The sequence below is a fragment of the Lathyrus oleraceus genome, chromosome 1 (genome assembly GCF_024323335.1).
Source record: "Lathyrus oleraceus cultivar Zhongwan6 chromosome 1, CAAS_Psat_ZW6_1.0, whole genome shotgun sequence".
NCBI classification, from domain to species: Eukaryota; Viridiplantae; Streptophyta; class Magnoliopsida; order Fabales; family Fabaceae; genus Lathyrus; species Lathyrus oleraceus.
In genome coordinates this window covers 345624926-345638266 of record NC_066579.1, presented here as the reverse complement: position 1 = coordinate 345638266, position 13341 = coordinate 345624926, and positions in this window count along the sequence as shown.

Below are 13341 nucleotides of genomic sequence, written 5' to 3'. Positions count from 1 at the left end.
TTGAGGAACCATTGCCATGAGCTTCTAAGAGAGAGAGAGATCCAAGATAAATTGAGGAGGCTTTCCAAGAGTTCATTTGACTGTTGATTGCTTGAGTTTATGCTTTGTGTGATTGCTTATTCTAAAGGATGGGAGCTACTTGGATCATCAATATGATCTCAAGAGAGGAACTCCATTTGTGGTTTTTTTTCTTTTCCCTCACCTTTTTGCATTACTTAGGACCTTAGTCCTTCTTCTTATTCTCTCCACTCTAACCCAAGCCAAACTTTTGTGCAAACATCTAACACTTGTTTTCAACATTAGAAACCTAAGCCTTATTCTTTTGATTTTCAAACTTTCTTTTCATAACACTTATTTTGAATTGAATCTTTAAGTCCACTTTGACCATTTTGTATATACTTCTAATTGGTAAATATAACCCATTCAAATGTGTTTTTGTGGTTTCAATGGCCACCTTCTAATCAAAACTTTTTCATAACCTTTAGTTATTAGGTTTGAGTTATCTTTGTGGTAGATGTAATACTCACCTATATCCTTAGTGATGGACAATGAGTCTTCCATGCTTATTATAGGGTTAACCCCTCACTAGCATGTTGAAGCTATCCTCACATGGTGGATTTGTGGTTTTAGGTTGAGTTTTCTCCCTTTGATAACAAAAGACCTTAAGGCTTTTGGACCAATTAATTCACCAACTCATTTTGAGATTTTTACCCCGAACTACGAGGTTTTGATCCTTATCTTTTTAAGATGGTACGTAGGCAATGGGTTTATCCATCCAAACACAAAATGTAAATAACTTGTATATTCTCTTCTCATCCCCTCAATCATGTTTGCACAAACAAATTTTCACAAAACAACAACCTTACCACAAGTATGAAAAGGGCTCCCTAGGAGTACCTAGGATGTTTTGGGTGCCTAACACCTTCCCATTGCATAACCAACCCCCTTACCCAGATCTCTGATTCTCTTTTACTAGTTTTTGATTTGATAAAACTTTTAGGTTTTTGTTCGCTTTCTAACCATTCCTTTGGATAAATAGAAGTGCGGTGGCGACTGGACTTGTATGATTTACCTTGGATTTAGTCAATATCTCTAATGGTAACGAATACCCCACTACAGAAAAGTGGCGACTCTGCTGGGGAATTGAATCCTAGTAGGTTTTGCCTACTTTTCATACTTGTTGTATTGTATTGTTTTGTGAGATATTTTTTGTGCAATTTGGGATTACTGTATTGTATGTAATGATTGATTTGCTTGATATTAATTCCTTGTATGCTTGGTGATCTTTGTGAGATAAGTTCTATACCCGGACTCGAGTGCACTTAGGATAGGAGAATGGCATAGTCTTGTTGACTTGTGTGGAGTTATTCCTTATCAAGTTGACTTGCAAGTCCATTCACTTGGTGGAGGTCATGTTGGGATCAATAATGTCACACAAGTAGTTGTGGTTAGACATTACTCTTTCCAATATAGGCCTTAGAAGCCAAGGGCCTTAGTTTACCAAGCCCATCTTGGCCTATTCTTAGGATGTAGTGCGAAAGTCGTTCAAGTGTTAGATTTGATACGATTGTTACGCGATACTACACTCATAAGAGTCTCTCTTGAGAATATTTTTGGAATACGAGTAGTCGTTTATCCGATAATATCCAAAAGATGGGATGATGACCATGGGAACCTCTTGTAGAACATGTTTGGCAGGTTTAAACCCTAGTACACTCCCTTTGGGTGGTTCTTAACCGAGACTCCATGCTCGTGACTTGCAACAAACCCTTGATTCGTGGTTGATCCGTTCATGTATCCTTAATATCAATGGAACTTGGGTGTTGATAAGGTGTAAATCATAATCCACCAAAATGGATGATTGATATTAAGGATGATATGATCCATCCCATGACCTTTGTTTGGTGTGCTTTGCTTGATCCTTGAGTGTGATTGTTGCATTCATGCATCCATTTGCATCCATATCATCAATAATGAAGAAAATTTTCAAGGAACTTAAGAGGGCTATTTGCAAATTTTCAGACATGGAAAGACAAAGAAGGAATACAAAGAAGTACAGTTTCAGACAACCAGATTTGAAATAGTTAAGGAATCTGACATCCTATGTACTAGATCCCTTGGGTTTCAAGGCTCGTTTTGGGAAGCTTCTTCCTCTTCTGACTACTCAGGTGGATGAAGGATCGATGAGTGTATTAGTGCAGTTTTATGATCCCTTGTACCGTTGCTTCACGTTTCTGGATTTTCAGCTTTTGCCTACACTTGAGGAGTATGCCTACCTTGTGGGTATACCTATTCTAGACCAGTTGTCGTTCAGTGGCTTGGAGAGTGTTCCTACTTCTCAAGAGATAGCAGACATGTTGCATATAGATGAATCTCTGGTTGGTGCTCATATGACTACCAAAGGTGGAATTCAAGGTCTCCCTTCTGAGTTCCTCATTGCTCAAGCTGCTATGTATGGGAAAGCCATGAGTGAGGACGCCTTTGAAGCCATATTTGCACTTCTCATCTATGGGTTAATGTTATTCCCCAACATCGACAAGTTTGTGGATGTGAACGCTATTAGGATTTTCTCTACTTTTAATCCCGTTCCGACTCTGTTGGGTGACACTTATTTCTCTTTGCATATGAGGAATGCAAAGGGTGGTGGTGCCATTGTGTGTTGTTTGCCTCTGTTGTATAAGTGGTTTATTTCTCACTTACCGTAGACGGTCGCCTTCAAGGAGAACAAAAGATGTCTACGGTGGTCCACGAGACTCATGTCTCTCACTAATGATGATATCTCTTGGTACAATCGTGTGTATGATGGTGTGCAGATTATTGACTCTTGTGGTGAATTCTCCAATGTACCTCTTCTTGGTACATGTGGTGGGATTAACTACAACCCTGTTTTGGCACGTCGTCAGCTTGGGTTCCCCCTAAAGGATAAACCTAATAACATTCTGTTAGAGGGTGTGTTCTTTCAGGAGGGTAAAGATCCCCAAAACTTGAAGGGCAGAATGGTCCGCGCTTGGCGCAAGATTCATAAGAAAGGAAGGAAAGAGTTGGGTCCTAAGAATTGTGTTGCTATAGAGCCTTACATTGCTTGGGTTAGGAAGAGAGCGTCTGAGTATCTCATGCCTTACGAGTATACAAGACCTACACCTTTGGTTATGACTGGGTCTTCAACCCTCCCTGACCAAGGAGTAGAGGATTTGAGAGACGAAAACCGATCACGTGCTTGGATCCGTGAAAGAGAGGAGTTGCTTCAGCAGATCAAGGAGAAGGATGCTTTGATAGAGTTCCTCGAACATCAGGTTATTGATGATCCTGATGATGCATGGACTTCTCTACTTCCTTAGTCTTCCAGGTTTTGGAAAAGGAAGTACGACCGACTCGCCAAGGAGAAGGCAGATATGGAGGCAGCCTACGAGAGGGAGGTGAAGAGACTTTGTGCATCCTATCTTCCTGTGTCTCGAGCTTTAGATGATTGTTTCTAGGGATCCATATGATGATTATTTTCCTTTTCTCTTGTATATGGTTACGAATGTTGTACTTCTTTGGTGTAAAATATTTCCCAGATATTATATTTCCATATAAAAGTGTTTAATATTTCCAAAATTTGCAAATAGAACCCTAAGATTCTTTTGAAATAAAAAAACAAATCATGTGCACAAGCATTGCATGCATCATGTGCATAAGCAGGTTTTGTTCCCGGCTTCTTGTCCTGTGGTCTAACTCTGTGTTCTTCATTTATTTTGAAGACAAGCTGACTCACCGGTACTACACTAGAGCTAACATTTCAAGACTGATGGATCATTTTGAACAAGAGAACCACAAACTGAAAGAGGAAGTGGCCAGATTAAGTGCCTTGATGGAGTTATTCATGGCTGCCCAGAGCCAGTCTTCTCCGACACCTTTAACTCCTCCCCAGAGGAAAGTCATCTCTGAGATTGTCTCCTCGACTGTGCCTGCAGCCAGTGCACACTTTGCTCCAAAGGCCATGCCAGCCGGATTCCCGTGGGGGATGCCTCCCAATTTCATGCCCGAGGGTCCTTCTTCTATGCCGGCATCTAGCCCGGTCCTTGCTGTTCCTCCTCCTGTCGTGCATACTCTTCCCAGAGTAGACGACACCATCTATCATTTTGAGCCGTCTGAGGGCCCAGATGTCTATGAGAAGATGGACGCTATGAACGATCAATTTCTTGAGCTTCGCAAGGAATTAAAAACTCTCAGAGGAAAGGATCTTTTCGGCAAGTCTGCTGCCGAACTCTGCTTGGTTCCTAATGTGAAGATCCCTGTGAAATTCAACGTCCCTGACTTTGAAAAATACAAGGGAAATACTTGCCCTCTCAGCCACCTGTTCATGTTTGCCAGGAAAATGTCGACTCAGACCGACAATGACCAATTGCTCATCCACTACTTTTAGGACAGTTTATCCGGTGCTGCTCTGCGTTGGTACATGGGTTTAGACAGTGCGAACATCCGATCCTTCAACGATCTTGGCGAGGCCTTCGTCAAGCAATACAAGTACAATGTGGATATGGCTCCCGATAGGGATCAATTGAGGGCCATGTTCCAGAAGGACAAGGAAACATTCAAAGAATATGCCTAGAGGTGGCGAGAGGTAGCAGCACAGATCATGCCCCCGCTAGAAGAGAAAAAGATGACTAAGATATTTTTGAAGACCTTGAGTTCTTTTTATTATGAGTTGATGATTGCTAGCGCTCCTTCTGACTTCACCGAGATGGTGAATATGGGGATGCGTCTAGAAGAAGGGGTTAGAGAAGGACGTCTGACGAGTGAAGAAGGCTCTTCTGCCAAACGTTATGGAGCGTTTGTGAAAAAGAAAGATGGAGAGGCACATGATGTGACCTTCCATATGAAACCAAGAAGACCCTCTACGAGGAGGAAGACCGTGCGTCCCGCCGGTAACCAGCACCAGGTGGCTCATATAGCACATGTCTTCAGAGATAATCAGCAGTACCAGCAACATAACAACAATCAGCAACCACATCCGCAATATCAACATCAACAGCACCGTCTGCAACAGCAGGCCTACCAGCCTCAAAATAGTAATCAAACCAGCACAAGTTACGAGAGGAAAAGGGTCACCTTCGATCCTATTCCGATGACGTATGCAGAGTTATATCCCTCTTTGATAGAGAGGAAGTTAATTACTCCGCGAGACCCACCAGCTATACCTACTAACCCCCAATGATGGTATAATCCCGAATTACACTGTGTTTACCATTATGGTGCTCCCGGCCACGACGTGGAGAATTGCTACCCTTTGAAGACCAAAGTTCAAGACCTTGTGAGGTGTGGCATTCTGTGTTTCGAGGATGTAAGTCCTAACGTGAAGAAGAACCCATTGCCCGAGCATGGGAAGTCTGTCAACATGGTCCAGGGTTGCCCTAGCAAGTTCAAAGTCAAATATGTCAGTCATATTCGAAAATCTCTGGTCGAGATGCATCGTTTGCTATGTGATTATAGTCATTATGAGCATGACCATGATAGATGCCGAGTCTGTTCTGTTAATCAAAGAGGTTGTCTCCAGGTGCGCAAAGATGTTCAAGAAATGCTGGATGAAGGAGTTATTGAGATCCTTCAAAACAGAAATGTTGACGAAGATGCTGATGAGGTCAACGTAATTTCTCCAGTATTCCGGATCCCCGAGCCTGTTATCATCAAGTATGATGGTAGCAAGCAGAAGGTTTCTCCCGTATTCACCATTAAGCCAGCCGGACCAGTACCATACTCTTCTGAAAAGGCAGTCCCCTATCGCTACAATGTTGTCGCGGTAGAAAATGGGAAAGAGGTGTCCTTGCCATCCTCATCTGTTGTTAACATTGCCGATGTTAGTGGTTTGACCCGCAGCGGTCGTGTATTTTCAGCACCTTCAAAGCCTCAAGCTAATACTGATTCTGTTGAACGCCCGATTGGGAATGCTGTGAGCACCCCGAATCCGGCACTTGTTGTTAAGCCCTCCTCTACATTGAGAACTCCTGCTTCTGTTGGCCCAAGCGGCAACATGAAAGAAGACTACGATGAGATGCCGAAGCTCATCAAAAGGAGCGAATACAATGTTGTAGACCAGCTTCTACAAACGCCATCCAAGATATCTATATTATCATTGCTTTTGAATTCAGAACCACACCGAGAAGCTCTGTAGAAGGTGTTGGATGTGGCATATGTTGATCACGATGTCACGATAGAACAATTCGATAGCATTGTTGCAAACATTACTGCTTGTAACAACTTGAGTTTTTGTGACTCTGATCTCCCTGAGGAGGGAAGAGACCACAACTTGGCATTACATATATCTATGGGTTGCAAAGACGATGCCATGTCCAATGTGCTGGTGGACACTGGGTCATCATTGAACGTATTGCCAAAAACCACTCTTACGAAGTTGTCATATCAAGGGCCTCCCTTGAGGCAGAGTGGAGTAGTTGTGAAGGCTTTCGATGGGTCTCGCAAAACTGTGATTGGGGAAGTTGATCTCCCAGTCAAGATTGGACCAAGTGATTTCCAGATTACCTTCCAGGTTATGGACATTCACCCATCGTATAGCTGTCTCCTAGGCAGACCATGGATTCACGAGGCAGGCGCCGTGACATCCACCCTACACCAGAAACTAAAATTTGTGAAGAATAAGATGCTGGTGGTGGTAGGGGGAGAAAGGGCTCTCCTGGTTAGCCATTTGTCTTCCTTCTCATATATAGATGCTGAGGATGAAGTTGGAACTCCTTTCCAAGCTTTATCTATTGTTGAACCTATTGAGAAGAGAACTCCTTCATTTGCTTCCTACAAAGATGAAAAGTTGGCCATTGAGCGTGGTGCAACTGCTGGATTAGGGAAAATGATTGAGTTAGAAGACAACAAGTCCCGAGCTGGCGTAGGTTATTCTTTTGGGGTTTCCAATACGCAAGGGATGTTCAAGAGTGGAGGTTTCATCCACACCAGTCAAGACGAGGAGACTGCTGCCATCTTGGAAGAGGACGAAGAGGATTTTGGCAACTTCGTCATCCCTGGGGGAATCTGCAATAATTGGGTCGCTGTGGATATTCCAACAGTTATCCATAAGTCAAAGTAATGTTCATTGTGTTTAAAAACTCTCCTCCCATGCCAAAAGAAGGAGTGATGGCATTGTTGGCGAATAAATACAATGATATTTTCATCCGATAGATTCATGTTAAATGTTTGTTTTTCCGATTATTTTCCCTTTTTGCTTTTTGCATGAAATTGGTGATCACATAAAACCTAAAAATTGAATAAAATCAATCTTTTAATCTGCATAATGATTTTCCTTGTTTGAATTCTAAAGCTTTTCATATCCAAAATCATTATGCAGGTTGATCAAACCCATTGAACATAATGACCCAACACCATCTCCCAACTTTGAATTCCCTGTATTTGAGGCGGAAGAAGATGATGTTGAAGAGATTCCTGACGAGATTACCTGTCTACTTGAGCATGAAGAGAAGATCATTCAGCCACATCTCGAGAATCTGGAAACAGTCAACTTAGGGTCTGAAGATTGTGTGCGTGAAGTGAAGATTGGGGAACTCTTGGAAGGATCTGTTAAGAAGGGGTTGATTGAATTGCTACGAGAATGCGTCGATGTCTTTGCTTGGTCATATGAAGACATGCCTGGTCTATATACAAATATTGTGCAACATTTCCTACCTTTGAAACCTGAGTGCGTGCCTATGAAACAGAAACTCAGAAGAACTCATCCTGATATTGCAGTGAAGATCAAAGAGGAAGTTCAGAAGCAAATTGATGCGGGGTTTCTGGTGACTTCTACATATCCTCAATGGGTGGCCAATATTGTGCCCGTGCCTAAGAAAGATGGAAAAGTCCGGATGTGTGTGGACTATAGAGACTTGAATAAAGCTAGTCCGAAAGATGATTTCCCTCTACCATATATTGATATGTTGGTAGATAATACAGCTAAATTCAATGTCTTCTCATTTATGGACGGATTTTCCGGATATAATCAGATCAAGATGGCACCCGAGGATATGGAGAAGACAACATTCATCACACCTTGGGGAACATTCTGTTATCGAGTGATGTCCTTCGGTTTGAAGAACGCCGGAGCCACGTATCAACGAGCTATGACAACCTTGTTTCATGATATGATGCACAAGGAGATCGAGGTATATGTTGACGATATGATCGCTAAGTCAAGAACGGAGGTTGAACATGTAGAGCACCTGTTGAAGCTTTTTCAGCGTTTGAGGAAGTATAAGCTCCGTCTGGATCCCAACAAGTGCACATTTGGAGTCCGTTTCGGCAAGTTATTGGGCTTTATTGTTAGTGAAAGAGGTATTGAGGTTGATCCTGCAAAGGTCAAAGCAATACAAGAGATGCCTACGCCAAAAACTGAGAAGCAAGTCCGAGGTTTTCTTGGCCGCTTGAATTATATTTCCATATTCATATCCCACATGACTGCCACATGTGCGCCGATATTCAAGCTCCTCCGGAAAGATCAGTCCCATGATTGGACCGAAGATTGCCAGAAAGCTTTCGACAGTATTAAAGAGTATCTGTCTGAGCCTCCGATTCTGTCTCCGCCCGTGGAAGGAAGACCATTGATTATGTATCTGACTGTTCTTGAAGACTCAATGGGTTGTGTCCTTGGTCAGCAAGACGAATCATGAAAGAAAGAATATGATATTTACTACCTGAGCAAGAAGTTCACCGATTGTGAGTCTCGATATTCAATGCTTGAGAAAACATGTTGTGCTTTGGCTTGGGCTGCTAAGCGCCTACGCCAGTATATGTTAAATCATACGACGTGGTTGATATCCAGAATGGATCCAATCAAGTATATCTTCGAGAAGCCTGCTTTAACAGGGAGGATTTCCCGTTGGCAGATGTTGTTATCTGAGTATGATATTGAGTATCGAGCTCAGAAGGCTATTAAAGGTAGTATCTTGGCTGACCACTTGGCACATCAGCCGATTGAGGATTATCAGTCAGTTCAGTATGACTTCCCAGATGAGGAGATTTTGTATTTGAAAATGAAAGATTGCGATGAGCCTACACTCGATGAAGGGCCAGAGCCTGGTTCCAGATGGAGTATGGTGTTTGATGGCGCTGTAAATCAATATGGAAACGGTATTGGGGCAGTGATTGTTACTCCTCAGGGCACACATATTCCTTTTACAGCAAGGTTAACTTTCAAATGCACGAATAATATGGCTGAGTATGAGGCATGTATTATGGGATTGGAGGAGTGCATTGATCTAAGGATCAAGCATCTTGATGTATATGGTGATTCGGCCCTCGTTGTTAATTAGATTAAGGGTGAATGGGAAACGAATCAGCCTGGCCTCATTCCATATAGGGATTATGCGAGGAGGATTTCAACATTCTTTACCGAGGTTGACTTCCATCATATTCCTCGAGATGAGAATCGGATGGCAGATGCTCTTGCTACACTTGCTTCGATGATTGTGGTTAAACTTTGGAATGAAGTTCCCAATATCACTGTGATGCGCTTGGACAGACCAGCTCATGTATTTGCAGAAGAAGAAGTAGAAGATGATAAGCCATGGTATTATGATATCAAGTGTTTCCTTCAGAACCAGTCTTACCCGACTGGGGCATCTGTGAAAGACAGGAAGACTCTGAGGAGATTATCAGAAAGTTTCTACCTCAATGGTGATGTGCTTTATAAGAGAAATTTTGACATGGTTCTGCTTAGATGCGTGGATAGACACGAAGCAGACCTGTTGATGACTGAGGTCCATGAGGGTTCATTTGGCACTCATTCCAATAGACATGCCATGGCTAGAAAGATGTTGAGAGCAGGCTACTATTGGCTGATAATGGAGTCTGACTGCTGCAAATATGTGAAGAAATGCCATAAGTGTCAGATTTATGCAGATAAGATTCATAATCCCCCGACACTTCTGAACGTGATTTCATCACCATGGCCTTTCTCCATGTGGGGAATTGACATGATTGGCATGATAGAGCCAAAAGCATCTAATGGACACAGATTTATTCTCATAGCAATTGATTACTTCACCAAGCGGGTTGAAGCGGCATCATATGCAAATGTGACCAGGCAGGTGGTCGTGAAGTTTATCAAGAATCAACTCATATGCCGTTATGGTGTGCCAGATAAGATTATTACTGATAATGGATCTAACCTGAACAACAAAATGATGAAAGAACTGTGTAGTGAATTCAAGATTACGCATCATAACTCTTCTCCCTATAGACACCAAGATGAATGGGGCTGTTGAAGCTGCTAATAAGAATATCAAGAAAATTATCCAAAAGATGGTTGTCACATACAAAGATTGGCATGAGATGCTGCCATTTGCTTTACACGGATATCACACATCTGTCCGCACTTCAACAGGGGCAACCCCTTTCTCTCTTGTTTATGGCATGAAGGTTGTACTCCCAGTAGAGGTGGAGATCCCATCAATGAGAGTCTTGATGGAAGCCAAGTTGACTGATGCTGAATGGGTTCAGAGTCGTTATGACCAGCTGGATTTGATAGAAGAAAAGAGATTGACTGCCATGTGCCATGGTCAATTATATCAGCAGAGAATGAAGAAATCTTTTGATAAGAAGGTCAAGCCCCGTGTGTTCCGAGAAGGTGGCCTTGTGCTCAAGAAAGTTTTGTCTTTCGCGCCCGATTCCAGGGGCAAGTGGACTCCAAACTATGAAGGTCCATATGTTGTTAAGAGAGCCTTTTCAGGCGGTGCTTTGATACTCACAACTATGGATGGGGAGGATTTCACTCGTCCTGTGAATTCAGATGCAGTCAAGAAATACTTCGCCTAAAAATAAAAACAGAATAGCTCGCTAAGTTGAAAACCCGAAAGGGCGGCTTAGGCAAAAATGAGTGTCTCGGTGGATTGAAAACCTGAAAGGGCGATCCACGCAAAAGTTAGAGACATAAAAAATGAATATATATATATATATCCCGCTAGATTGAGTACCTCATCCTGGGGCAATCTAGGCAAAAAATAGGGATTTGGCAAGTAACTGCATCCTAATAAGACTTTGTTCTACAACTGTCATCCGTCAGAGATTCTTGTTCATTCGTCATCAACCAAAGCTACAAATACATCGGATTCAGAGTTGGTGGAGAAATGGTCATTATGTTCAATGTAGCCCTTTGCCAATATATATCAGCAATCTCAAATTTGTAAAGATCTACGGAGTCTTGCCATTTGCAGACTATCATTCCATCAAATAAATTTGAGCCTTTTATCCAATTATTTGCATTCTTATTTGTTTTTATTCAACAAATGTTTTACATGTTTTAATTGAAAAATATCATTGTTTTGAATAATCGAATTTTTCATAATTTGTTTTTAAACAAAGTGAACATTCACAATGACATAAGGATACTTAAAAGATCTTCGGTACTCTCCCAAGGATGGTATGATCCCCAACAGGGTAAGACCTTTGTTCATATTCCCGACATGCATGTATATTCTTCCTCCGGAGCCTTTTGTGGTTTTTTCTACTAAGCGGAGTGTTTGGTAAGATATTCACCACTCTTCCCTTCAGTAGAGTAGCGGCCTTTCCTTCTCAACAGGTGTGATCAATGGTAGTACGGTATTTGGCGGTGACCTTGGAAGCCTCCAGTTTGGTGGTTGTTTCCCCACATATCCCCCACCTCCTCGGATAGATTCTCCAGTAGAGTGGCTTATGTGGAGGATTTTATCTGTGCAATAACTCCTGCCCCCCAGCTGGAATAACTGATGTTCATCCCCCTGCAGATATCTTTGCTTCCTGCTATCTCTTGCCCTCATCAGATTGGATATTCTCCAGTGAACCTGGCTTTCTCTCTTGAGATGTAGTTCCGGATGTTTGTGTACTTATCCTTTGGAACTGTTTGTGTTAGAAATGTCTGTTTGTCAGCATTCATCATACATAAACCATGCATGCATGCATATAGTTTTCAAACATTCAGATATCCATAATTGCATTCTTTGCCATATATCTTTGTTTGTAATCCCCTACTAGTGGGTAATATGCTTCCCAAGCAGATGCCGGTGTCTGATCCCTCAATATAGAGTCAACCCTGTAAGCAGAAAGTGTTTATCTTTCCTTCCATGTTCCCCACCGAGTTATATCCTCGTGGATAATGGTTGTTTCTGTTGCCTCCCAACACATATATTGGGGTGGACTTCCCCATTGAGTTATATCCTCATAGGGACAAACTTTGTTTCATCGTGCCTATCTAGTTTGATCCTAGACTGGCCTCTTATGACTGTTCCCTGCACTCCACTATGGTATAAATGAATAATTGCTCAGTAATTAGTAATCATTCATCTTATCCCCGACGGAGTCTGTGATTTTCTACCTTCATACCGGTAGTTGTAAACCCTATTTCATCCCCTTGCGGAGTTAACCTTTTGTTCATCCTAATCGATGACGGTTACTCTTCCGTGGTTGTCTACCCAGTATCCGGTAGATGTAACCCCCTCCTTGACGGTTATCATTATCCAATATTCGGTGTCGATATTCCCTCATTTCTCTTGGATAATTGCTCTGATTAAGCAGTTTATCCCTAGCAAGTCATCTTTCATATGCCGATTTCCAGTAATGTTTATTGCTCCCCTTGATTGGTCATCATTATATACCTAGTTTCGGTATCCCGATGCCTTTCTTTGTCGGTCAATTTATCCTTTATTAACCCAGTAACCGGTTGTGGATAATCTTCCATGCGAGTATATTATCTACGTTCTGACGGTAATAGATAATATATCTCATGCACTCTTTGGTCGAAGCCTTTTGTTCTTCCCCAGTTGAGTAATATTTGTATCCCTTTGTGGAATCGAATGTCCATCCCATAATCGAGTTTGCTTTTAGCCCTCTTTTGGATGATGAGTGTTTTGGGAATATTCCCCAATTCACGCTCTGATTGGTCACCTATTATATGCCCAGTAATCGGCATCCCTGGTGTTCCCTCCTTCTGCTCCCTATTATGACTTTTTGTCCCTTGTGGAGTCAGATTTTCCTGAGTTGAAATATACCTTTTAGGTCTTCCTCAGATGATTTGGTTGATTGATTTCTCTCACCCTTATACTGGTCTTAGATATTCATTCTCCCGGAGCATGTTTTTCCCTCACCCTGATGCCGGTAGAATCACATGATCTCCTTTTGAGCTTATTACCCAACAACCGGTAATACCTCATTTGTTTTTCCTCAGCTGAGTCCTTAGTGGACATCCTCACTTGAGTCCGGATTTTTATCCGAAGTATCCATTATGGATAATTTTGCTGTATTGGCATATTCCCCAATACATGCATCTTCGAGTCAGCTCGAGTCCTTCCATGGATTTATTTCATGGATTCTCTCCGTGTCTCTCAGCAA